General features: G+C 48.3%; 1 protein-coding gene across 4 annotated transcripts in view; it reads left to right on the top strand.

Annotated features, from left to right (window-relative positions):
* ZBTB7C (zinc finger and BTB domain containing 7C) overlaps positions 1 to 27,964 on the top strand; it is a 381,843-nt gene that overhangs the window by 68,303 nt on the left and 285,576 nt on the right. For all 4 annotated transcript variants that reach the window (XM_024235901.3, XM_054537879.2, XM_054537878.2 and 1 more), the window contains exon 2: positions 2,633 to 2,857. The gene's annotated coding sequence lies outside the window, so the exon portion shown is untranslated. The remainder of the gene's footprint in view (positions 1 to 2,632; positions 2,858 to 27,964) is intronic.

Raw genomic sequence — 27,964 nt, 5'->3', positions numbered from 1 at the left:
GAAGGGGGCCCTTGGGAACAGACTCACCTCCTTCTTTTATGAGAAAGGAACTGCAGGCTCAGAGGAGGGGGGCTGCTGTAATGCCTGTGACAGAGTGCAGAGGTCAGAGGATGGCGAGATCACCCAGGGTGGTGAGACCCAGAACCGAGTGCAAGGCTGCCCTAAGTGTCCCTTGTCTTTGGAAAAAATTGCCTTTTCATATGGTTGGGAGTGGACGGTGCAATTTTTCTTTGAGGGTTAATTGTTTTGCTGACAGCACAGATAATTAGGAATGAGAATCCCGGAGTGAGGGCGACAGCACCATCTGCTGTGAATATGTTTCAACCCCAACTTGCAGGAGAGCTTGGAAGAGCTCCTATCCTCACCCTCCCCACCCCAACAAAAATAAATGTGCTGTAGCTGTTTGCCTCTGGGGCCACAGCTGCCAGGTGACCTGCAGCCAGTGGGGGTGGGATGGTGACTGGCTTCTTAAGGGTGTAGTTTTTTCCCCTTCCGCCATGGCATCTACTGCACATAGCAGGGCTCACTGAAAGTCCCAAGGCTGAACGAGGATCCATGGACAGCCTGGGACAAAGAGCGATGATGCCAAGGGGCAGATTTTCTGTTCTTCCCTGAGCCTGAAGTCTGGAGATCTAGTCTTCTGTTGACTAGAGGTGGGCACGTGGGGCTGCACTGAGCTACATGCCTGCCATTAAGGTTTGAAGTTATTTTCCTGCCAAATTCTATGGATCTGCTACCTACCCTGGGTTTCCTGGCCTTTGGCCTATGTTACTTGTTCCAGAAGGAGGTTGGCCCTGCCTTTCCTTGCTAAGTAGGAATGTCCTAGGTTGTGAGTTTCTCTATGTCAAGAGAAGAGCTGCTTTGGAATCAAGCAGAGAATCCCATTGTCCAGGAGCAACTGAGATCTTTCGTCAAATGGGCAGACTTCTATGAGTTGTTTTCATTTTTATTATTTAAGAATATATTCTACACGTAGAGTATATGAAATGTATATGTGCCTTTTGGAGATAATAATAGTTGTTTTGCTCGTTCGAAGGGGCTTCTAACCTCTGTTGCTTTGCAGAGAAGTGACTTGGAGCCTGAGCTGTAGAGGGCCAAGTTGCTGGGAGGCTCAAGGTCAGCCTAGCCTCTCCCAAAGCAGTGGCTGTTTATCACGGCCAATTTCTTTGTGCCTGAGCTGCTCCTGTTAACTAGGAGCCTCCACATTCTTGTCTTTCTTATTTATCACTCTGTTATCTCTGTGCTTTCTCCTCTTCGACCCTCTTATGAGGGAAGAATCCAAAGGCACGATTGTTCTCCTCTTCTCCCCATCCCCCCATAGCAGGGCAAACAGGCCAATGTCCCTCTCCTCCTACCCATTCCCACTCATCCCCCACCCCTGAGGTGACTTGGAAGGAAGATGAAATTAACCTAGGGCCAGGGAGCTTGCTGGAAAGAATGATAATTGGCTGTTTCATTTACTTACTGTGTGATCTTTAGCAAGCTTCTCAACCTCTCTGTGCATCTGTTTCCTAGTCTTTCAAACACCCCTCCACAGAGCTACTGAGAAACTAAATGGATCCCCAATGGATGCAAAAGCAGCTTGAAGAGTCTAATCATTATATATGTGTCCCCTCCTTCTTTTGCCACTCTCACTCCTGTCCCTGGGGCTTCCTCTTGTCTGCAATGCTGGGTGTCCTGATGGATGTTCTTCGTCTGCCACAGTCTCTTCTCAGCAACGGCCCACTGAGGCCTGGAGGAGCCCAAGGTTGGGGTGGAGCTGACAGTCACAGCCAGGTGGGCACCCCAGGAGCCTACTCCTTTCACCCCCAAGAGCTGGAGGCTGTGCCTGGTCAGAGATGCAGGGCTGTAGCCAGCTTGGACTTGTCTGGAGATGGGCAGACCTCCAGGCTGGGGCAGGATGCTTCAGCCAGAAGCACTTTGGCCCCTCCTGACAGAGCATAAGCCACAACCTTGGCTATGAAATGTGATAGCTCTGTGGAGCCGGTGTCTCTGTTCCTCATCCCAGCAAGGTTTGTGTTTCCACTTTTGTCTCTCACTCTGGAATGAAGAACTATGAAAAGATGTTCATCATCAGCCATAGGTGGGGTGTCCTACCTGGAGCCCCGCCCCCCCCCCCCCCACAAACTACAGAACACCAGAAGCCTTGCTTGGGAGACCTGGGATAGAAGAGTTAAGGAATGTTCCACATAAACGTGTCCTTGCACTTCTGTGTACATCTCACATGCGAGAACATGCGTTTCCTCTCTCTTTCCTGGGGTGATGGAACAGCGTGAGGTTCTGTTGGTCAGTCTAGGCTAAACTCTGAACGATGGCTAGGGTTGGGATGCAGGATTAGAAGGTGAGTCTTTCAGGCAGATGAAATGAAATATGCTGAGGTAAGAAAGGAATGAAGGGCATGTGTGTGCATGTGTGTGCGGTGTGTGTGTGTGTTGAGGCCTGGGCCTGGGTTGGTGGGCAGGACACTGTCAGTGAAAACCCTGGATGAGATCGAGTTGGTATAGTCATGAAGAATTGCAGGCCCTAATAATAAAGAGAAAGAGAAGGATGGCTAGAATTTTCAAGAACAGCTAAAACCTGGACATGTGTTTCTGGCCCTGGTAGGTGATGGAGCCCTCTGTTCTTCCTGCAGATCCCCTCTGAGCAGCTGGGAGCTCAGAAGCTCTCTCCAACCCTGAGGAGTGGGTCAGCCACAAGAGCAAGAAGTGATGGCGTGGAGTCCACCCAGGGCCTGAGGCATGAGCAGAATCCACGCCCATTAGACCTGGAGCCTGGGCGTTTGGGGCTGCACTGCTGGGGAGATCCAAGAAGAATCAATGCTTTGGCCCCTGGTGACATGTACACAGTGTAATGACAGGTAATGAACCCGAAGCTCGTCTATCCTTTATGAATGATATGGCAGGTATGAGAATATATCAGCTTGCAGTAAGCATAAAATGTCAACCCGTGGGAAGATAACTATGCAAACAAAGCACACTAAGACCTGATAAGATGATAGATGGATGCTTTATAGTTATTAGTTTCTGCCCCATGTGCTTGCTGGAGCCAAGCACCGGAAGATTTAGCATTAGATGGGTTCACTTCTTATGCCTTATGGGAAGGCCTGATGCCTTTATGGACGTAGCATGTTGTATTTGAGGAACTCAGAGTAACAAATCAAGAAGTCATTATTCCCCATCAGCTTCTGTGGGAAACAAGGAGTTCATGCCAGTGGAGAAACAGAGGCAGCGAGAAGTGAAGAAGCTCTTTCATGGTGTCCATGATGTGTGAGGAATAGACCTGGAGACCTCAGTGGTTGGGAAGCCTTTAGGTCTGGTTCAGATATGTCAAATGACAGATGTGGTGATGGATGAGTCCTGCTTGTTAAAAACAAAAGGCTTTTTGTCTTCCCATTCTTTCAAGAATGCTCAGGCAATTAGCAGATGATCAAAGGTGGATGAGGTAATGAGTAGGGGTCTGGAGAGGACAGTAGGGGCCTATCAGATACCTTGGGTCTAGCAGTTGATTCAGGGAAGTCAGCCAAGCCTGGAAGCATCAAGCAAGTCTCTAGGGCCTAGAAGGCAAGGCCTTGAGACTAGAAGGACGGGGGCCAGCCAGTAGGCTGGAGACCCCAAAGGTGGGTTCTGATCCAATGGCACAGCCTGTTCCCATGGATTTTCTGGTCTTTGCTGTGTGCGTCATATGAGGTACCACCCTGGCAACTTCCACCGTGGGGAAAATGGTAGGCTGGGGTGGAGGCAAAAATAGCCTGGGGCCTTGGGAAACTGACCAGGGCAAGGGGAGAAGGGCCAGTGGCCTGGGGCAGGAGGCCCAAGAGGGTGTGGTAAATTCCTTTTCAGTACAGGCCAGTGTCAGGGTCCCCAGGGTCAGAGCCAAGGCATGGGGAGGGGCAGAACATTAGGACTTCTGGGTGGCCTTGTTCTAAATTAGGCAGAAAGGATAAGTTGAAGAAGGAATCTAGAAAGCTGAGCCCAGCTCTAGGAAGTGGATCAACCAAAGGCGCTGGGTGGGCTCAGAACTGGACTCCTGTCTATATAAGGAAATGGAGGAAGAATTGAGCTCCAGGGTCTCTGGCAAGGGGTAGTCAGGGACTGGCTATGACTGGAGGGGCTGAGCTAGGGAGCTGGCTTAAATATCACCTGTATGTACTGGCCCTAGGCTATCCCCAGATGCCACCTCTCAGTGGGGCAAGTGGTCTGTACTTCTTGGACTTGGCTGGGGATCTGGGCAGGGCTGAAGCTGGGGAGCATCATGGGGGACTGGGTAGGGGCAGAAAATATCCAATCCTGGAGGTAGATGGGTGAGGACTTTCAAGTTTGTAGTCTTAGGAGGCTAATGGGCAACATGCCTCCTGATGAAGGCCAGAAAGAGCCAAGGACTGGGTCTGTCAAACGCTCTTCTCCTATGTTACCAATGTTTACTGATTACCTGTTGTGCACCGAGCACTGTGCTCAGTGCCAGAAATGCAGAGAATGAGCTGCGGTTTGCTTCCAGGGGAGGGATTGTGGAGCCTGGTCCAGGCCTCTGGAGGCTTCAAGCTTCTATCTTCAAAAACAGGGATGATACTATCTCACTCATAGACTAGTGGGGAGAATTAAATAAAATAAAACATGTAACACACTTAGGACAGCAGCCGGCACCATAATAAGTGATCGGTGCATTTAGCTTGTTTCCATGATTCTGCTTTTGGAGAAGCTCACAGTCTGGCAGGGTTGAGAGCCAGGAAGGCTGGGAGAAGTGCCTTCTAACTTCCAGGGATTCTGACTGCTAACAGGGTTGGGGGCCTGGGCTTTGAAAACTGGTTATCAGAATTTCTCTGGCCACAGAAAATGTGGTTTTAGGTGGACCCTACCACTCGGAAATGGTGACTGCATTTAAGTGCTTTGGCAGTTGCTGGGCACACAGAAAGACTGGAGGCAGGAGGGGTGGGTCCAGGAATTTAGAGAAGTGTTGAGAAAAGAGGACATTCTCCGAATGCTTGGAGAGTCTTGACTCCTTGTCTTCCAACTCAAGGGGAGGGGTGTGCAAGAAGCCAAGGCAAGACTTGTGACCTGGAGTGAGGTGGCCCAATAGCCACTGGGGCGGGCTTCAGATGCAAGCCACGTGTGTCATTTTAAATGTGGTAGTAGCAGCATTTAAAAAAGTAACAATAAGCAAGTGAAATTGATTTTAATGATATATTTCATTTAACTCAGTAGGTCTAACATAATATTTTAACATGTAATCAGCATACAAATTATGAATGAGATATTTTACATTCTTTTCATACAAAGTCTTTGAAGTCTACAGTGTATTCTGTACTTATAGCACCATCTCAGTTTGGACCAGCCACGTTTCAAGTTGGCTAGTGGCAACTGTGTTGGATAGCACCAATCTAGACTCTAGAATATCTTGCCAAGGAGCACCCAGGGGCCAGGGGTATCCTGAGCTAGACGTCAGGATTTACTATGAAATGTCTATAATGAATCCCTGGGGACATTCTCTTGAATAATAAGAGTTGTCTTGAATCACTTATTCTAGATGGTGACTTCTGTTCTCTGGAACCAGCCCTGACTCCAGGTCTCAGCAACTGGGTTCAGGACTGTGCCACTTGCTGGGTCTGAGACCTTCAGGTGGTTCCTGAAGGTCTCTGAGCCTCAGAAGCTTCCCTGAAATTGGAACTAATAAATTCTATCTTGCTAGGTAACTATGAAGACTAAATAAAATAATGAATAATTGCTCTGTGACACTCAATTTCAAGAAATAATTCTTTTTATTTTCCTAAATCAAATAAAAACAAATTTGGGTTTTCCTATTGGCTAAGTTTGGCAGAAAGTTTCCTAACTGGCATTTCTGTAGTTCTGTCTCCACTCTCCCTTTGCATGAGAACTGGGCCGCTTTGCAGGCCAGCACAAATGGGGAGGGGTGAGGCCTGGGCCTTAGTCCCTGGTGGTGACAGCTGCCTATGGTGGCCCCTTTATCCAGACCTGTGTGGTCAGCTGGAGGAGGGAGGCCCCTGCAGCCAGCTGGTGCTCTATCTATGCCAGCTCTGCCACAGGGGAAGCTGGAGTGCCCAGGCCACCATCTCTAGGGGGCCAACAGCACCCAGGCACTGCACTCCAGTGGAGTGAGAGTTGCCAGCCACTCCAGGTCCCAAGTCATCCCACCTCTCTTGGGATCCAACCCAGGGATCCTTCTCTAAAAGCTCCATGTCCTTCATCCCTCTGTCTCCTGCCTCCCAGCCTCAGTCTTTGAAACAAAGGCCTGTTCCTACCTTACCATGTCCCCTTGCTTTTCCCAGAAAGAAAAATTCAGATAACTTCCCCTTAGGGTAGGGAGTTCAGATGTTATTGTCACAAAATATGGCTGTTCTTTTTGGGACTGGAGGGAGTACACATTTTATTGTCCTGTGAATGGCAGCTCTGGCCACTGGTCCCCAACAACAGCAGAAAGCAGTAATCGTTACATAGAGTTACTGACCTGGCACCCTGACACATGTAGCTGGCACCTGGCTGGTGGCCACAAGGCCAGATTCCCCTATGCCCAGCCCCATCTGAAGAATGAGTTAAATAGCTCCTGCCTTCTGGGTTTTTTCTGAGCCTCAAATGAGATAGCGTATGTGAATGTCCTTTATAAAGTTATCAAATGTTATTGAGACTCTTAGTTCCCTACCTGGGAGTGTTTTCTGGTCTGGGAGCTGGGTTTGAGGCTGCAGATTTGATTTAAAAGATGCCACTTCTCTTGGCATCTCATGGCAGATGGTGCTTACCATAGGACTCAACTAGGTGTTCCCATGAGGTTCTCCCCCTAGGTGCTGTATCCCCCGGGGTGAGTGCCTCTGAATTAACCCCTTGCTTCCTGTTCTCCTTTGGGAGAGGGGAAGGATCTGGGTGTTGGTGGCAGCAGTAGGTTTCCCTGACATCTTTACTTTCCCTCAGCCTGTTGTGTGTGTGGGGTCTCTAGCCAATCCTCGTGAGTTTGGAATCCACCTAAATTATTGTGAAAGCTCATAATCCATCCTTCCTGGGACTTGGGAGAATGCCATGGATCTAAGTAAGTCCTGTAGGTCCTCCTCGCCTCCCTGGCTTGGGTCTGGTGAGGATTCTGTGATAGGGAATGGGGGCTCCAGGCAAATCCCATGTTGTCTGGGCCTGGCATGGAGGAAGTAGGATCAGGAGGTGCAGGTGGGTGACATGAAGACTAACTGGGCTTAAGCTGCACTGGAATCAGGGCAAAGTCTGCAGGATAAATGGAAATTCTCTGGTCGTGGGCATTGAGACAGTGTTTTCAAGGTTGAGTCCACATTTGACTGTGTGTGGTTGGGTTAATGGGCCTTTGATGCTCGCCGCAGTGGTATTTGGGTCACTCGTGTTGCTGCCTGCCTCTCTAGACTGGAGAGCCCCCGCCCCCTTTAGCAGCTGGCTGCCGCTTCCTGCTGGCTTTCCTGGGCCCCAAGCTCTCAAGGCTGTCACGAATCCTAAAAGAGTCCTTCAAACCAGTGTCACTGTGACTTAACATCTATTTCAAAAGATGATCTATGGCACATTTGGGGGACAATGCAGAGGGGGGTGTTACAGACTCAAGCACATTTGGATAAGGTTATTGACCTGGCTTTTTCTTAGTTTGCTATGTGACCCAGTGCAGTTCTTTTAAGTTCCCCAGACCTTAATGTTCTCCTCTATTAAATGGGCATGAGAGTCTGTACTGCAATGATTTAATCCTGTTTCCAGGTGTACATGCACTCTAAAAGTAAAAGGCGCTGTGGATCTTACTTGGTAAAGATTTGAGAGAATTATGGCAACACTCTTTCCTCACCGAGTCTAGCAGTGTATAAATTCTGTTTCTTTAAAATTAGTCTCTTTATTGCTTCCTGGGAGCCCAGGGGGAACAGCTTCTGCTGTATCACCTTAAGTTTTGCAGCAGGGAGAGGAAGAAAGCTACATTGCCCTTGACTGATAACCTTCATATGAGTATTTAACAATTTTAATTTCTCATGATTCTTCTGATAAAAATAGTACCCGACTAAAAACAAATACATTTGTATTTTCCATCTCCTTAATTAGTTTCTAATTTGGGGGTTCTTATTAGCTTAAAATCATCTTGCTGAAATGGTCCTTGGATAAAAAAAAAGTGAAAACCACAATCAATTCTAGAGAGATCTTACTATTTAATTATGCTGATTGGAGCACTAGAGACCCCTGGTAAAACGAACCTCTCAAAATAAGCTTGATTTGTGTAATTTGGTTTTTAAAAATTTGAGATGCATATTTATCATGTTCGACTATGTGTTGTTGTTCTCCTTGAGATTCTGACTTGTCTTGTAAGAGATGAGGGGAGGAAGCCGTGGACTGTTGAGACCCTGGGACTTTAGCTAAGCCCATGGAGTCACTGGTAGGGGCTGGCCTGGAGGGAATACGAGGTCCCTGGCTTGCCTGGTAATTGGAAAATGGCTTTTCTTAAAACAAACAAACAACCAACCAAAAAAACAAAAGCAAAGGAGAGGTAAAAGGTCACCAAAAAACAGACTAGGAAAGGGTAAACTGATAGAATTTTGGAACTGAATGGTAGGAGAGCATCTTCCATGAAATCCTAGAAAATTAGCAAATCCTGGGTTATAGATGTATTTAGAACCAAATTCTAGAATATAATATAACTTTGGAGACACTGGGAAGACCTAGTTGCTCAAAAAGATGTGCCTCCCGCCATCCAAACCCCCAAATCAATTTATGCTTTGCTACAAGTGGGACAGCCAGCTGCCATGTGAAAGGGAGGACACTGCACCGACCATAATGTTTTCTTGCCATGAAGCTGAAGCTAATGCTCATGAAGTGATAGCTCTAACCACCAATTTATACAAGAGCCAAGGACTTATGGAAGGCCCTCACCAAGTTCGGACCAGGGGGTAGCTTCCCAGGACCAGTAACCTTATTTCTTTCTCTAAAGTGACTGATGTTCAGGGGGAAAAGGGGATGGGGAGGAGGGAATTGTTATAGACTGAGAGAATCTTAATAGATGCACCAACCAAATGCAATCTATGAGTCTTGTTTGAATCCTGATTCAAGCCAACCTACTGTAGAAGGATATATTAGAGAGAATCGGGTTAAATATTAAGGAATTAGTGTTAATTTTTTAGGATGTGTAATGCTGTGCCAGTGTTATATACTGAAGTAAATTCAGACAACATGATATGATGTCTAGAATTTTCTTTAAAATATTGCAGAAAAAAATTTCAGAATAAAAGATTTTAGTGAACAACATACACAAACATTTTGTGTCTGTTTGAACATTTCAGTGATTAAAAAAAGAAGTGGAAATGTTCCTACTAGCTGGCTGAGCCCTGAAATTTCACCAGTAGAGCTTTGTTCATCTAGCTTAAGCCTTTCTACGCCAATAATGTACAGCTTGTCCTGGGAGCATGGTTTACCCTTCGGGAAAGTGACAGTACAGAAGAACATTTCCTCAGTATAGAATACGGTAGGGTCACATGCAAAAAGATTTCAGGGTAAGGCAAGTCTGGAGAAGGCTGCACTGAACTAAGCCAAACAGATTTCTTCAGAGCCTTGGTGACGCTAATATACACTGTACCTCTTGGACGGGGATGGGCTATCGTAATGCAGTGTGCCCCAAAATTATTTGTTATGTGCTTCAAAGGAAATAGAAACTTTGAGTCCCTCCAAGGAAAATCAGAATAAAGTTAGAATCCTGGGTTCCAGAACTGTTTCTGGTTACTCACTAGTCATTGGGCAGCCACTCAGATTCCATGCTGCACGAGCCTCAGTTTTTCTATCTGTAAAATGAACTTAATATCACTTGCTGCCTACCTCACAAGAATGTGACATGGCTTTGTATAGCATAAAGCCCAAGATCGAAGGATAAGTTGTGTGATTATTATTTGGTAGCATTTTCTGAGACTTTGGTCCACAAACATTTCTTGGCAGCTCATGCAGCATGGCTGTGTCTGCAAGGTGCCGTCTAAGACACAGAGGTGGGAAGTCAAGTTCCCTGTCCTTTGGGAACTCATGATGGAATTGGGGAAGCAATGAAAATACACAGGAATGGGGGCCAGCAAAGCCATCTGGCCCCCGGGACAAATGAGTGATTCAGGTTCAGAGGAAAGGGGGATCACTCTTGGCTGGGGTGGTGTGCAAAGGCCACCTGGAGGAGGGAACCCTTGACCTGAAAGTCTGGGGCAGATTTAGATGGGCTCTCCCTTTGTTGGTTATGGATCACTCGGTTGGAACACTGCCCTTGCCTCCACACGCCCACATTCTGCAGCTGAGCACATAAACCTTGTTTGGATTTCGGTGCTATCTGACTTGGGGGCCCAAGTCCTCCCTGTCCGGAGCTGGGGTAGATGCTCCCCCTGCCCAGCCCTCACAGTCACTCCCATCTTCTCTTCCATTCTGTCTCCACCCCCTTTTCTTCTTCCCACCAGGACCCAACAAGGCTGGGATTACTCATCCTGCCCACACTCACTCAGTCCTGCCCTCTCTTTTCAGTTTTTTTTTTTTTAAATACAGAAACCACTGGGACAAAGCAACAAAATATGACTCAGACACCCAAGCCTTCATGTGGAAATGTTTGTCATCATTATCATCATCATCATCATCATCATCATCATCATCATATCACTCCTTAGGGCAGTGAGAGATGACAAACTCTAATGGAAACATTGGAAAAGGCTGGCAGTGGTGACTTGAGTGGAGGTGAGGGGATCTGAGGCACACCATGAAGCTGGCCCGGTTTCTTGGGTGCAGAGAGCTATTTGGGGGCACTGACTCGCCTCACTGAGTGTGCATGGAGTTATTCAGGATGTGAACAGCAGGCATGAGCTCATGCTACCTAAAAGTCCACATCACCCTTTAATTTGCACAGCAGAAATGAAAGAGAAGGCCCTAGAAAAGGATGGCACTGTGGTGGAGACCTCAACAAGGTACATCCCATGCCCAGGTGCCCTGCTCTGGGCCATGCCAGGATTTAAAGACATGCTGGGGCATGCCCTGTCCTCAAGAGCCCTAGACAGAGCTTAGCTCCCTCTGAGTTGTTAGAAGGCTAGGCCTAAGCTATTGCCAGTACTGATATTTTGGGAAAGGACTTACTCAGTGCCTGGCACAGAGTTGACCCCCACTGTGGACTTGCGCAGCAACCACAGAACCTCACCTTTGAGCTCAGAGAGCCCTGATGTTGAGTTCTGGCTCTGCCACTTGGGGAAGGTGACACGGTCTCCCTGAGCCTTGCTGTCCGCAAGTGTAACATGGGGAAAGCAAATCTCCCTCCCGGGATTGTTGTAGGTGCAAAATGAGATGACATGGACAGTTCTTGATGCAGTGAGCCCTCAACAACTTTTAGTTTTTGTCCCTCCCCACTCTGCCACTGAGGAATAATAAGACATGGGGCAAGATGCACTGAGCCTCAGCTTCCTTATCTATTAAATGGAAATAGATTGCCTGTCTTACTGACACTAAGGCGAGAGTTTAATGGACAGTGTCGGTACAAACACTTCAAGGAGTACAAAGAGTCAAACACTAAAGATGCACATATGTGTATTCATATGTACAAACCCACATACACAAACTGCACCCGGAAGACAAAAATCTCAGGGTGGAAAAATGTGTTTGCATTTTGTAGTGCAGGTGGTCTGGGAGGGCGACAGGTCAGCACCAACTCTGGACTGGCTTGGGTTGTATTTCGGTTGTTTTACTTCCTCAGAGGTTGTTTAGTTTCCTTTCCTTCTGCAGCCCCTCAGCAGAGTGTGGCATGTGGGCAGCAGCAGCGCCTAGCTCTGCCTGTCAGCTTTGCACACCCCTGAACATGTCACTAATCACTTCTGCAGACACAAAAATGAAGGTTAAAAAGTACCAGCAACAGGGCACAGGGGATCCAACAGGATGATGAGTTAAAGCCTTTCTGTGTTGCAAAGTGGTGGTCAAATGGAAGAGGCCGCTGGGCCTTCCAAGCTCAGTGGAATAAGAGGTTTAATAACACTTGTTAATTGATCAATGTGTGCCCTGCCATTTTGGCTGCCTTTTGAGGAGATGGTGGTGATTATTTTTATATTAGAGAGAGACTTCTTAAAGAAGCCTTCTCTGATCCTGTGTTGCTTTTATGACTCAGAGAATACATCTTCTCCCAGCCCTGGTGGATAACAGTCAGGTGGCCACTGGGACTGAGACCAGCCATCCATTTACTCACTTATTCTAATTAGTTTTGTAACTCAGCACTCACTCTGGGCTTTGATTTACGGTTAATGGTTCATCTTTAAATGAACACTTGTCTGGAATCTTCCATCAGTCAATGGCTGACTTTTAGGAAGTGGTGGTATTGACCTGGCGGCCATGTAGTGAGTCCTGGAAAGTGAAATTTAATTTTTATTTTGTAGGGCGGGGGCAGTATTTCCACTGCTTTTTCCCTCCAGGCACATCAAGAACCCTCCTCCCCTAAAAATACACTCATTTTAAGGCTACGTGGTATATGGAAAGAGTACAAGACTGTGAGTCAGGAGATAGGCATTCCAGCCCAGCTTTGCCATGAACTCACTGTGTACTGCCAACCACGCGACCTCCCTGGGCCCCAGGTTCCCATCTGATGGATGGGGCAGGGTTGGGAGGGGGGGTTCCTCCCCTGAGCCTCTGACTTACTTTGGACATCATTTGGGCCAGCCCAACCAGGTATATAGTAGGTATGCAGTAAATTTGAAAGATCTTTGTTCAAATTACAAAAATAATAACTGCTTTGTATCAGAAAAAAATAACAACATAGAAGTATTTAAGTTCTATGAGAGAGTGAAGGAACTTGTGATACCACCCCTCATCACCACAGATCATCACTATCTACAATTTAGGGAACTGCTATATCTATAGCCGGATCCACATCCATGTCACTGTCTATATCTATACTGTTACCATGGATCTGGAAAATAGATACATATTAAACAAAAATGGGATCAAACTAAATATTATGTTCTTCAGCTTGTGTTTTCACTTCATTTCTTTTTTTTTTTTTTTTTTGAGACAGAGTCTCGCTCTGTCCCCCAGGCTGGAGTGCAGTGGCGCGATCTCAGCTTGCTGCAAGCTCCACCTCCCGGGTTCATGCCATTCTCCTGCCTCAGCCTCCCAAGTAGCTGGGACTACAGGCGCCCGCCACCACGCCTGGCTAATTTTCACCATGTTAGCCAGGATGGTCTCGATCTCCTGACCTCGTGATCCGCCCGCCTCGGCCTCCCAAAGTGCTGGGGTTACAGGCATGAGTCACTACACCCAGCCTCACTTAATATCTTAAAAAAACTGTTTATATATATGGCTGTAATTCTTTATAACATGGTTTTCTGTAATATGGATATAATTCATTAATCAGACAGAATTAATTTAACCTCATGTATGGACATCTGGGTGGTAGCAGTAACTTTTAATTGATTTTCGGTTTGGCTGCCCCCCTCCTTCTCCAGGAAGGGGTCGAAGAAGAGACGGAGGGGAAGAGCATGTTCGCACAGCTGAAGCCTCCATCCTCAGCTGAGGGCCCTGCCCTCTCTCATCTCCAGTGATTCTTCTCCACGTACTGTGGCTAAGCAATGCCAGGGCATGGGTCATTGTACCCCCAGAGCTTTGGCACTAGGGCCAAAGCTGGGATCGAGACTGGGAACAGTGAGGAAGGCCCTGGGAGGGTGGGATGAGCGGTGGATCAAGTGTGCTCATGGCTGTGAGCTGGGGATCAGTGAGTTCACAGCAAAGCTGGGCTGGAACTCCTATCTCCTGACTCACAGCCTTGTGCTCTTTCCATATACCACATGGCCTTAAAATGAGAGTATATTTGTGAATCAAGTGTGCTGGTGGGGTCCTGAGAATTTGAACACTGCGCTTAGTACAGTGTGGTTGTTCCTGGAACCACAGGGTATCAGGAACTGGGATGATGGTGATTCGGGGGTGGGTCATAGAGCAGACGTGGGCATAGCCCTCCAGAGAAGGGCAGGCCTCGAGTGGAACTGGCCTGATTCAGGTCCCAGGCCATCCAGCCTTCCTGATCTTTTCCACGAAGAGACAGAGAGACCAGGCCACTGTGACCAGCCTGAGCAGGCTGCCCGGCAGACCGGGCTTTCTCTGCGCTCTGTTCCCTCCTCCTCCAGGCCAGAGGCTGGTGACTCACCCTCCACTTTCTGGGCTGATGTGAGGGTGGGACCCCAGGCATGGCACCATTTGCATCCATTTTTCTCAGAAGGCAGAAGGGAACACTTTTTGGCTCTTGCACCTGCAGTACTTTGTGTTATTATTGCGTTTCCTCTTGTGTTTAGTTGGATTAGAATTTTTGAATAGGCAAAACATTAAAATCAAATGCTTTTACGGAGGTATACACTAAGATTTCTCACTCTCACCTCTGTCCTTTTCTACTCCATCCCTGCCCCTGTTGTCCCCATAGTGTTTATTTGTGCTAAAACACAGAAATCCAAGTATGTATTCTTAGTTTCCATTTTACCCTGTAAAACATAGCCTATTGAATACTCTATACTGCACCTTGCTTTTTTATTTCCTTAACTATACATCCTGGAAATACCTCCATATTAGTACAGAGAACTTCTTTAGTTTTCTTTCTTTTTTTTGATTGCTCTGTAGTATTCCACTATATGCATGAACAGAATTTATTTAACCAGTACCCTATGGAGGAACCGACTTGGGTCATTTCCAGTTTTTTTGCTATTAAAAACAATTCTACAATCCGATGTCAGTCTGAACTATTTTGTTGTATGTGTGTGTGTTTTTAATTACAGACCAACCCAAATCTTTTTTAGAAGAAGGTAGAGGCCGGGCACGGTGACTCACGTGTGTAATCCCAGCCCTTTGGGAGGCCAAGACGGGCAGATCACTTGAGGTCAGGAGTTTGAGACCAGCCTGGCCAACATGGTGAAACCCCGTCTCTACTAAAAATACAAAAATTAGCTGGCTGTGGTAGCACGCACCTGTAATCCCAGCTACTCGAGAGGCTGAGGCAGGATAATTGCTTGAACCCAGGAGGTGGAGGTTGCAGTGAGCCAGGATTGTGCCACTGCACTCCAGACTTGGTGACAGAGCAAGACTCCATCTCAAAAAAAAAAAAAAAAAAGATGTAGGTAGAGTATACATTATCTATAAACAGATAAGCGAACAAGACTGTTCCCAGGTCCTTATGCTCTGTCCCCCAGCACTTTAACCGAAATGCTTGCCAAGATACAGTGTCCTTTGCTTGCCTTCCTGGGCTGTTAGATATAGTCTTTACTGTCATTTCCTATGGTGGTTTTGGTGAAGACTTATGGGTCCTGAATCCAGTGGTAGGAATGGCCGTGGCCTGCACTAGTCAAAGGATGGATTCCAGTCTCTGATCTGTTGCTGGTGAACTAGGTGACCCTCCACAAGCCCTTCCCTCACCTGTCATGCAGGTGAGCTACATGACCTGAGATACTTTCCCATGCTGACATTCTGTAGTTCTACAAGCAACCAAATGATCTTATGCACACTGTTGAAATTCTCAGGCCTTGGATATCAAATCAAAAGTCACTTTCCCAACCTGGGGCCTTGTGCTGGCATTTCTTTACCTCCCTGGGTAGCTGGAGCACTTTCTTCAATGTGAAATCAAAGCTTTGATGAAGCTGGCCTGTATATGGTAATAAAATGATGCCCATGTGCACATTCCTATTACTCAGTAAGTACATTCATTTGGCTGCAGATTTGTGAAAGCCTTTCATTGCTAGTGCGTGAAAAAGGGGTATTTCACACGTTTCACGTTAGCCCTGTGATTTAGCTTCCGAGTGAATAAGAATCAATGCAATGGCCAACTGCCACCAGAGATCCCATTTATATTGTATTACAGGCTGCTACAGCCCCACCTTTGACTGTGATCTTGTCAGATCTGATAAGGTAATAGTAATAATAACTTAGATTTCCATTATGTGGGCTCTTCCCCTCTAAGGCATTCCTGCTGCATGTGTGCCTTCTTTGTTTTCTATCTGTGCTTGTCCAGGGTGTATCTGAGTCAGCCAGGGTCCTCAAAATGAGTTTCATCTTAGAAAGAGGTCTCAGGATCATTTATCAATTAATCAGTTAGTAGACCAATCAGTCATTCAATCCCATGTTACCATGCACAGCACCTTTCAAACTCAGTGTGGCCAAAGAGAGCTCCCGACATAGTCCCTACAGCCCTGGGAACCGACTCCGTCCTGTAAACAGCTCCATTGTCCTCCTGTCTGCCAACCCTGCTTCTACGCACCCTCTCGCATCATATCCACGGTGGCTCTGCCCGCTCTGTGTGTTAATGCCTCTGGACTCTGCCACTTCTCTCTGCTCCTGAGTCGTCATGTGGTCCAGCTCACCACCACCTTCCCTGGACCAGCCCAGACAGGTCCCCCGGTGTTTCCTGCCACCATCCCCAGCCCAACCCAGTCTTCACACAGCACACAGGAATTGCTCCGCTAAGCATGCTTATCTGAGCATGTCATTCTCTTATTTAAACTCTCTCATAGCCTCTTCTTGCTTTTAGGATAAAGGCAAGAAATTCTTATCAGGGCCCACAAGGTCCTGCTCACCTCATCAGCCTCCTCTAGCATCCTCTTCCCTTTTGGTTTCTCTGCCCTTATGAACTCATCACCTCCCAAAGGCTCTAATCCCATCACCCTAGGGATTAGGGTTTCTACATGTGAGTTTTTGGGGTATCCACACATTCAGACCATAGCATCACAGTTGTAAATAGATGTCTCATTTATTTACAGTTGTAAATAGATGATGTCGCATTTATTTACAGCTGTAAATAGATGTTTAATTCCTAATCCGCCTCCTCACTGGAGGGTAAGCTGCATGCCTCACTGACACCTGAACCCCAGATCCTGGCTCAGCACATAGTACTCTTTCCCATCTTAGGGTGGTGTGCACACTGCTCTCTTGGGGTGATGGCTTCCCTTGCCTTCTCCGGGTTGACTCCAGCTCACCCATCAGAGAGCAGCTAGATGGTCCATTCCCTGGCCCTCTGGGCTGGGTTGGGCTCCTGTTTACATGCTTCTTAGTCCATTTGGGCTGTGGTAACAATATTATAGACTGAGAGTTCACAAACAACAAATTTGCTGCTCACGATTCTGGAAGCTGGGAGGTCCAAGATCAAGGTGCCAGCAGATTTGGTGTCTGGTGAGGACCCACTTTCTCATAGATGGTGCCTTCCCGTACTGTCTTCACATGGTGGAAGGGTCAAGGCAGCTCTCTGGGGCCTCTTTTAAAAAGGCACCAATTCTATTCATGAGGCTCTGCCCTTCTGATCTTATCACCTCCCAAAGGCCCTAATCCCATCACCATTGTGATTAGGGTTTCAGCATATGAGTTTTGGGAGTATACACACATTCAGACCATAGCATCACAGTTGTAAATAAATATCTCATTTATTTACAGTTATAAGTAGATGTTTAATATCTGCCTCTTCACTGGATGGTAAACTCCACACCTCATTGACAACGGAATTGCCGGATCCTAGCTCACTGCACAGCCCACAGTAGGAGCATGTTAAATCATTGGGTGAAGGAAGGTATGAGCAAGCTGTGTCCTAAAGGGGCAGGGAAATACAAAGAATACAGGACCCCCAGTGAACCCTCATTTTGTAGCAGCAAAATCAAAAGAATGGCAAGGTCATAGAACTGCAAAGGACTTTGGTGGTCATCTCAGGCCCACACTCTGCTTTAAGGGAGGGAGTACAGACCGTGGATAAGACCCACGTGGGTGAGACCATAGGCTCTGGAGTCAAACTGCTTTGTCTTGTTGTGTGCTCCTGAGCAAGTTGCGTAACTTCCCCCAGGATCAATTTCTCCAGCTGTAAAATAGGGACAAAGCCTTCCCCAGAGGAATGTTGTGAGGATTATATAAGAAAATCTGCAGAAGGCACTTAGCATAGTACTAGCCCTGTACAAATATTGGCCAGAGGGTGATACCGAAGCCTAGAGATGTTAGACCTCCTCACAAGATCATACCATTCCTTAATGCAGAGTCTGGCTTTTTTTTTAATTGATATTTTGTTTTAATTTTTTATTTCCATAGGTTTTTGGGGAACAGGTGGTGTTTGGTTAAATAAGTAAGTTCCTTAGTAGTGATTTGTGAGATGTTGGTGAACTCGAGCAGTATCCACTGAATCCAATTAGTAGTGTTTTTTCTGTCACCCCTCCCACCCTTTCCCCTGAGTCCCCAACGTCCACTGTATTATTCTTATGCCTTTGCATCCTCACAGCTTAGTTTCCACTTATGAAAGAGAACATATGATATTTGGTTTTCCATTCCTAAGTTACTTCACTTAGAATAATAGTCTCCAATCCCATCCAGGTTGCTGTGAATGCCATTAATTCATTCCTTTTTATGGCTGAGTAGTATTCCATCATATATATATATACCACAGTTTCTTTATCCACTCGTTGATTGACGGGTATTTGGGTCGGTCCCACATTTTTGCAATTGCGAATTGTGTGCTATAAACATGCAGGTGCAAGTATCTTTTTTGTATAATGACTTATTTTCCTCGGGGTAGATACCCAGTAGTGGGATTGCTGGATCAAATGGTAGATCTACTGTTAGTTCTTTAAGGAATCTCCACACTGTTTTCCATAGTGGTTGTGCTAGTTTACATTCCCACCAACAGTATAGAAGTGTTCCCTTTTTATCGCATCCACGCCAACATCTATTGTTTTGATTATCAGAGCTTGGTTTTCTGAACTGGCCACCGACTGAGCTGTCTCTCAGAAGTGCTGACATGGTCCTTGCCCTCCTGAGGTTTCCCGTCACATTGCTATAGCACAGTGTTTCTTAGCCAGGGTAATTTTGCCCACTCTTTTCCAGGGGACATTTGGTGGTGAGGTCTGGGATTGTCCCAGACTTGGGAGGGGAGTGCTGCTGGCATTGAGTAGGTGGAGGTCAGGGATGCTGCTAGACATCCTGCAATGCCTGGGACAGCCTCCCTTCCTCTCCCCACCTGACACAGCAGCCCAGAGTGTCAGTGCTGAGATTGAGAAATCCTGCTTAGGGTTTATAGGACGGCTATGGGCAAACCAAGTCCACTGGAAACTAATCTGATGAAGGCCATCGTCTCTAAGGAGGGCAGGAGGAAGCTAGGAAGCCTCTATCTAGGGAAAATGGCCTCTCTTGTTTGGGGCTATGCAGGGATGGAGGCCTGGAGATAGAACTTAGAGGCAGGTGTGAATCAAAGGAGCTGTTTGGAGCAAGATAAAATATAATAGGGGCAGCCTGATCTGATGTGAATGGGGTCTGGGGAATAAGAGTAATTTCTCTGAGTGTTGGCTTTGCCAGAACCTTACAGACATCAGCATCCACCTCCTCCTTCCATCCCATTTACCAAACGGCCTCCAGCTCATTGGAGATTGAGACGGGGGTGCTTATGCAGAGATGCTGCTCTCAGCTGGGGCGGATCGGCACGCAGCCTGCACCGTGCAGCCCATCTGCAGTGGCTCTGTGAGCAGGCTGCCGAGGCCGGCTGCCCTTGGGAGGTGTGAGGACGCAGGGGAAGTGTAAATCACACTCCATCCAGTTTCCCCACCCCTAGCCCAGCACCATTTTCACCTAGGGAAAGTCTAATAAAAATGCATTCCAAGTCCTAGTCCTAAAGGAGCAAGGATGGGGATGGAGAGGAGCGGGGGAGGGGAAGCAGTCCAGTGCAGCTTTGATTACAGGTATCTGAGCTGCAGGGCTTTTCTGGCCTTCGAATCAGCCTGGGGAAGATGGTGGTTCTGGATATCCACTCAACTCTCCAGGCTGCGAGGTGGTCCTGCAAAAAGTCCCCAGTTTCCAGCCCATCATGTGAGGTAGGTGGGTACGTGCTTTACCCAGCACAGTGCCTGCCAGCTTGGGTACAGTCAGCTCATCTCTGGGCTGAGCAAGCCCTCCAGAGGTGCCTCACGTCTGTGGAGGATGCACCAGCCAGGGCTTTGTCTGGGAGAGCAAGTGGCTGAAGGGAGGCTTGTGGCATGACACACCCACAAGGGAGAGGGACAGGGGAGCTAGACCAGGCCACCTGAGCAGTGGTTCCCCACCCTGGACTGCCTGTTAGAACCACCTGGAAGCTTTGAGAAAATTCCAGTGCCGAGGCTGTATGCCAGACCTATTATAACAGTCTCGGGATGAGACTCAGGCACCAAAAATTTATGAATTTCTCTAGGTGATTTCAATGGGCAGCTAAGGTAGAGAACCACTGACATAAAACCTGAACCTTCCTGGGCTCTGACAGTCTGGCCACATTGAGGCCTATAATGAGGACACAACAGGACCCCTGGTTGGAGCTCAGGGAGGCAGTCATGGGGCTAGCAGGCCCTGGGTGGGGAAGGATAGTCAGCCCCCTGGCCACACAGATGGTCAGGGTTTCTGGTCAGGCTGGCTGTAGGATGACTTGGGAAAGAGCATGTGGAATCAGAGGTGGTGGCCGCCTGAGCCAGGGTCTGAGAAGTAGGGCCGCAGCTGCCAGCGCACTTCCTGCAGCTGGCAAGTGCCCTTCAGAGCTGCAAGGGAGGGAAGGAGACAGGAGGTGCCCACTGGGCTTGGCCTCTGATATAGCATTTAGGGAAGATTTTTTATTGCATGTCTGGCCTTGGCTGTCAGCCTGGGAGCCCCCAGGAGAGCAGCAGCTGTGTCATCATGATATCCGGGGTTTGGCCACTTCTCACCTCTTCCACTGTCAACTCTCAGGTGCTGGCAGCCGTCATCTCTCACCTGGATTAGCACAATAGCCTACTGATTGGCCTCCCAGCCTCTGCCCCCAGTTCTCCTAGGCGCAGTGGCCAGCAGGATCCTCTGACATGTGTCAGATGTTTCCTGCCTTGCTGAGAGCCTTCCAGTGCCCCCTCCCCACCATGTCACTCAGTCAATGCCAAGTCCCCACAGCAGCCTGCAAGAATCAAATGACCTGCTCCATCTTCCACCTACCCGTCTACCCACTTCCCCCTCGCTCCACTCCCGCCACACTGAACCCCCTGTGCTAGCACATTCTTGCCTGAGGGCTTGGCCTGGGATGTGCCCTCTGCCTGGAAGCTTGGCCTCCAGAACCCTCATGACCCCTCCTTCTCCTTCTTCTCCACTTTGCTTGTATGTCCCTTTCTCGGTGAAGCCTTCTCTGCCTGTCTACTTCCTGTCTCCTGAATCTTCCTCATTTCTCTTCCTAACACACTTGGATATCAACATTTTATCTTTTGCTTACTTGTCTCCCTGCACTGGAATGTGAGCTCCCAGAGGCTGGGAATTTTTTTTCTATTCTATTCACTGATGTAAACCCAGGGCCCAGACAGTTTCTACCCTGCAACGGTCACTCTGTGTATTTGTTTCTGTTTTCCCTGCTTTTGAACTATCGGTATTTAACCACAATATTTGGCATGTGACAGTCTCTTTATTGGTCTGTGCGTGGGCTGCCTTTATTTAATTATGTATTTACTTGGTTGTTTTTATTAATGTAATAAGCACCCAAGAACCCATTGCCCATAACAAAGCTAAGATTGGACAAAAGCCTACATCCAAACATTCCCAGGCCTCCCACGGCAACCATTTTATTCCACTTATATATATTCCTAAAAATATACATTTTATTATCATTACTTTTAGCCTTGTTCAAAGCCTGTTATGCTGTATGTAATCACTGCAGCCTTTTTTACTTAATAATGTATTCAGATCCACCTACGCCATTGCATGTGCCATGCTGCTTTCCTTTTGACTATAAAAAACATGTGTGGAGTGAATATTTAGCATTACGTCCCCCCATAATGCCAAGGTCATAATCGTAGCTAGCATCGATTAAGTTCTTTCTCTGTGTGAGGCACTCTGCTAAGTGTTTTATTAACCCCATTTAACAGATAGGAAAACTGAGACACAAAAGGTAAGCAGTTGGCCCAGGATCACACCCATAAGGCTTAAAGGGGCAGAGGCAGAATTTGAACCCACATAGTGTGTGTGGCTCCAGAAAACTTGCTTCTAACCTTGTACTGCACTGTCTCTCTAAATGAACACCTGAATGAGCTCACACACACACTTACCCAGACTGCCAGCCCCAGAGGAAGCCCCACTGATTTGGTTACAAATCAAGGTTACCCACACACACACACACACACACACACACACACACAGAGGCATTCTGGCATCGTTATGAATACTCGTTAATTGACACAAAATTTATGGTAGGAGAAAGTGACCTTACTGTCTGATGCTTGCTAAGATCTTTCTGTCTCCCATCGCCGTCTGTCCATCTCTCTATTAAAATAAAATGCAGCTGGGCCTTGTGTTTACAGGGGTGGGGGCTCAGAACCTACTCCAGCAGGCTGAGCCCTTGGGCTTGGTTGCCAGGGGAGGGGAACAGGCTGGAACCTGTGACATGTTGGCCCTGGGAAGAAGGGGCCTGCTTGGGGCCCCTCCACACCAGGGCCCCAGAAGATGGCGGGGGCCTCATCAGGAGTGCCCTTCTTGGGGAGAGACTCTTTGAATATTAGTTGAGTGGTGCGGAGCCTGAGGGCTGGGCACAGGATTCAGCAAACAATAGATGCTGTTGAGAACAATCACCCCTGCCCCAGGGGGTGTATGCAGCAGGGCCAAGTTCAGGCAAATCAGTGAACGCTGTCGAGGCTTTGGGCCCAAGCCCAGTGTTGAGCTCCTGTGAGCTAGGCTGGACCAGAGGGAGGACGTGGGCCGCAGATGCGACCCTCCTAGTCTGAGGAACAGCCTGTCGCCATGCCAGCACTGATTCAAAGCCTGGGGCAGCGTGGGTCTGCAAGGGGCTGTGTGGAACTTGCCTCCCTGACCAGCCGGGAAGGCAGAAGGGGCTTCTCCAGGAAGCCAGAAGCCCAAGAACCAAGCAGGTGGGCCTCTAGCCCAGAGGCTTCATCTGGAGGGATGGAGGCAGGGGAGGACTTGTGAGGGGGGTTGGTTCCCAACCAGTCCCATGGGAGGAAGAGAGGAAGAAAACAGAAGTGAGTTTTGGTTTGTTTGTTTTTTGGTTGTTTTTTTTTTTTTGCAAGTGACATGTTCTGCTGGCATCAGTAGGGGGTGGCAGAGAGCAGAAGACAAACAGCTGGGCCTCCACGGGTCACAAGTCCACCTCAGCCCTCAGTTTCCCCATCTAGAGGGCCTGGAAGCCTTGGAGCTGAGGGCACATGTGGCTACTGAAGGGCTGGGCTATAGCTAGTGCGCATGCGCTTCAGTAGGGCCCCTGAGATAGGCAGGGGGTGAGGACAGAGGCAGGGGTCCTCCAGCAGAGGGGAAAGGTCTGCTGAATGTCGGGCGAGCTGTCTCAACCCAGGCTGCATGTTAGAATGACCCTGGGATCTTCTGAAATTCTGATGCCCTGGCCCACCCCAGACCTACAGGGTCAGAATATCTGGGAATGGACCTGGGATCTGTATGTTTCAAAGCCTCCCCAGGTGATCCTTTTTGTCAGCCAGGACTGAGAACCACTGGCTCTGCCCTCAATAGCTGCAGGACCTGGGACGTTGACTTGTATTGCCTATAAGCTGGAGATGGTAATAGTATATGTCACATCGAGGCTGCTATGAGGCTTCACTGAGATGCCATGTGTAAAGCTTGGCACGTGGCAGCCACCTAGGAGGAACCTATCCAACCAGCCAAAAACACCAGTGCCTCCCTGTACTTTGCAAACAAGCTCTTGACCTGGCATCCTCAGAGCAAAGGCATCAGGGACACAGGACATTTGGGGAGACGTTTTGTTTCTGGAATCAGATCGGGGTGAGGCTGGTCTAGGGAGCTGGGTCAAAACAGTAGGCACTGCCTTGTGCCAGAGACTGAGGTCAGGGCTAAGCTGAGGCACAAGTTGAAGATCCCGCTCCACTAAAGGCTTTAGCTTTGGCTGTGATGTCTGGCTAGGAGCAGTTTTTAGCCAAGCCTGCTGAAAGGGCCACATTTTTTGAGTGTCTTTTTTTTTTTTTTTTTTGAGATGGAGTTTCACTCTTGTCGCCCAGGCTGGATTGCAGTGGCGCAATCTCAGCTCACTGGGTTCAAGTGATTCCCCTGCCTCAGCCTCCCGAATAGCTGGGATTACAGGCACCCACCATCACACCTGGCTAATTTTTGTGTTTTTAGTAGAGACAGGGTTTCAACATGTTGGCCAGGCTGGTATTGAACTCCTGACCTCAGGTGATCCCCCTGCCTCGGCCTCCCAAATTGTTGGGATTACAGGCATGAGCCACTGCACCTGGCTTGTTGAGTGTCTTCTATGTGCAAGACCAGTTCGCATGAATTATTTCACACAATTCTCACAGCAACCATGTGTGATGGATACACATATCCCCATTTTACAGGGTCGGAAACTGAGGCCCAGAGAGGTGTGACAGCTTGCTCATCATCACGTAGAATGAGGTCTCTTCATTGCCTCCTGTGTTAGTCCTATAAAGGAATACCTGAGGCTGGGCAATTTACAAAGAGGCTTATTTGGCTCCCAGTTCTGCAGGCTGTGCAAGCATGGCACCAGGATCTGCCTGGCTTATGGTGAGGCCTCAGGGAGCTTTTACTTATGGCAGGCAAGGGGAGTTGGCATATCAGGTGGCAAGAGAGGGAGCAAGAGATGCCAGGCTCTTCAAAACAACCAGCTCTCCTGTGAACTATAGAGCAAGAAGTCGCTCATTGTCAAGGGCATGGCACCAAGCCATTCGTGAGAAATCCACTCCCATGATCCAACACCTCCCACTAGACCCCACTTCCAACACTGGAGGTCACATTTCAACATAAGGTTTGAAGGGGATAAACATCCAAATGATATCACCCCCATGCTGCAGTGGCCTTCCTGCTACCATCACAGCCTGTGTTTGCCTGCTCAGGCTAGGGGCTGGGGGTGGAGGAGGAGTGGTGGGGAGATGGGGTCCCGGCTCTTCAGGTACCTGTGACCCCACCTCAGGCAGCTCCTACTCCTAAACCCATACATGGAAGGATTGTTCTTTTCAAAGTCCTTTAAAACAAAAACTAAAACAAATCCCCTTCTATTTTCCATGAAGATTTTTAGTAACATTCTTTTGAAAATTCCAATTCTATTTTGTTTGTAAGGAAGGGAAAACATGAGGAAGGGAGTGTTCTTTTAAGCCCAGCAGGAGCCGGTGTCCAGGTGGTTGATGATGTGAGCCAGGGTCCTGTTGCCAGGTCTCTAGGGCTGGAGAGTTGATGCTGTGGCTCTCCGAAGACAAGAGGAGTGTGGACAGTGAAAATTACTGATCCTTTCTTACAGGGGCTGGGCGCTTCCTGTGCTTAGGTAGACCTGAAGGGCTATCCTCCATCCACAGGGCCTCTCCATGGCCTTGATTATACATCTTTCCAGTTGAGTTATGCTTTAGGGGTAGGGGGCAAGAAGCTAATTGAGACCCCTAAGTATCAGAGCTGGACAGGTCCATTGAGTTCACCAGCCTGGATATTCTCTGGACAGTTGGATGGGGTGGGGATGGGGGTGGAGCACAATTGTGCAGCCCCCTGGAGAGGCTGATCTATCCATACCCATGCCCCTTCCTACTGGGAGTGTGGGATTTGGGGCTGAACATAGGCTCCAGTCTACCTCCTTACCTCCCACTTTGCCCAAAATGAGGAAACTGAGGCCCAATGTGGGAGGTGCTTCTTGGGGGCCCCCAGGCTAGTAGGTGGCAAAGCTGGGGCCTCCTGAGTACCAGGCCAGTGCTCTTTGCACTCAAACCAGGCAGGGGTTGCAGGGAGAGGGAGGAGAAACTGACGACCTTGGACATCATGAGTCCCTGTGGGGAGGACCTTCACTCCATTGTGAATCCAGATACGTGATCCCTCAGGTTTGCTTTCCTCACTAGATCACAGAAAACCTTCCGCCGTTTCCCTGTGTCCTGTTGGGGTTTTGAATTTTCAAAAATCCCTGAGTCCTGTGAGCCTCATCCAGCGGTGGTTTGCCAATTTACCCCCAGCAAACTCCAGCTGTTGCTGAGCTCCGCTCAACTGGTGCTCCTCTCAGGGTCAGCTCTCTAGGTACCTGCTTTATGCAGAAGTTGCTGCGTTCCGAGTGTCTCAACTCCACTGGCTTCTGAAATCGCACACATTATGTCCCAACTCTAATTGGCACTCATGAAGGCATTCCCCAGGCAGATTGGGGTAGGCTTTGACAGCCCAAACAGAGGACAGAGGCTGCCATGCCCATGGTCACCATGCCCTCTGCAGAGGGCTCCTTTCATCCAAAGGGGCTGTGCAGACCCCAGGCGAGGAGGGGGAGCTGAGGGAAACCCATTAACAGCCGGCTCAGGACTCCCCTGCTGGCTGCAAACAATGCCTGCCTGCCTGCTTGTGAAGCACTTGGAAAATGGCTCATTAAAAATGAAAGCCAGGGTCGAGGCGGGCACATCGGGTGGCCTGCAGCCTGCACCCTTCTCCCAGCTGTCAGCAGTCTCTAGGGGATGGGCTGGCCTGAAGGGGTGGGGGCAACTGTGGGCTCTTCCTCCCCTGGTCTCCAAGGAAGCTCAGCTGGAGAGCCCTTGCTGAAGGGGATTTCTGGAAGAGGCTGCTGTGTCTTGTGCCTGATTGGGGATACAGTACTGCCCATATCTGCCACCTCCCATCATCCTGTGCACTAGTCCCAGCAGCTCTTGGACACTATGTGCAGTGACCCCACCCTTTTGTCTCCTCTCTGGGCTCTCCTGCCCTTTTCCTCCTTCACTGGACATTTGAACTTCAGATAAGCAATGAGAAGTTTAGTAGTAGCAACTAAAAATGCAGCTAGGCATTGATACATGTACCCTAGGGAGCAAAATCATCCCTTTATAACTTGAGAATCTTGAGGGGCTTTTAAGAGGGGACTCTGTCATTGATAAGTCTTAAGGTTGCTTTGGCCTGTTCCCCAGGGTTTAGAGGGAAAGATCATTGTAGACGAACTGAAGCAAGAGAAGTTATCAGTAATCCCGCATATTGCACAAAACATACTTATACTAAAAAGTTATTTGTTGTTTATCTGAAATTCAAATGTAACTGAGCATCCTGTACTTTTGTTCACTAAATTTGGTAACCTTATTGTGTTAGTTCGTCCTTGCGTTGCTACAAAGGAATACCTGAGACAGGGTAATTTATAAAGAAAAGAGGTTTAATTGGTTTACCATTTTGCAGCCTGTACAGGAAGCACGGTGCTGGCCTCTGGTTCTGGTGAGGCAGGCGGCGACGGGGAGCTATCATGTCACATGCCAAAGCTGGAGCAAGAAGGAGAAGGGGGCAGTCCCAGACTCTTAAACAACCAGATCTCACATGAGCTGAGTGAGAACTCACTCATCACCAAGGAGATGGTGCTAAGCCATTCATGTTCTGCCCATGATCCAGTACCTCCCACCGGGCCCGACCTCCAACATTGGGAATCACATTTCAACATGAGATTTGGAGGGGATGCACATCCAAACCATGTTACTCACTCACAGAGAAATCTCCCCACAATAGGGCTGGGTCCAAGCAGGATGACATCTGTATTCTGTGGCTTCTGTCCTCTGCAAGACCAGCTCTACTTACCCATGCCCTGGAGATTGCAGTTAAAACATGCACGTTCTGACTGAGTTGATACAGGGCAGGGCAGAGACTCTACATTTCTAGCAAGCTCCCAGGCCAGTGCTAATGACCTCTTAACAAGGCCTATGCTGCTGGTCCAGGGACCATACTTTGAGTAACAAGGAACTAGAGCAGTGATTGCAGGCTGAACCTCAGGACTATTGGGGAGCAGGGGAGAGGGGTTTAAAAACGCTGCTGCCTGACCCCCACAATTTGGATCTAATTTGTCTGGACAGGGCCTAAGCACCAAGGTGATCTAATTCCCAGGCAGGCTTGAGAACCACTGCGCTAGGCTCACTCTTAGCAACTTCTGTCTGCACTTGCTGGCCTGAGGCCTCTGGGTTTTGCTAGATACTGCTTAGACTCACTCCGAACTCCAGGGTTTCCATTTCCTATGAATGATGCCTCTGGAGCTGAGCATGACAGCCACAACTGGCCTGGAAAGCAGAAATCCTAGCTTTGAGTCCATGCATTGA

This window comes from Pongo abelii, chromosome 17 (genome assembly GCF_028885655.2).
Source record: "Pongo abelii isolate AG06213 chromosome 17, NHGRI_mPonAbe1-v2.0_pri, whole genome shotgun sequence".
Lineage (NCBI taxonomy): Eukaryota > Metazoa > Chordata > Mammalia > Primates > Hominidae > Pongo > Pongo abelii.
The sequence above is the reverse complement of the archived record's forward strand: the minus strand, read 5'-3'. Positions and strand labels throughout refer to the sequence as shown.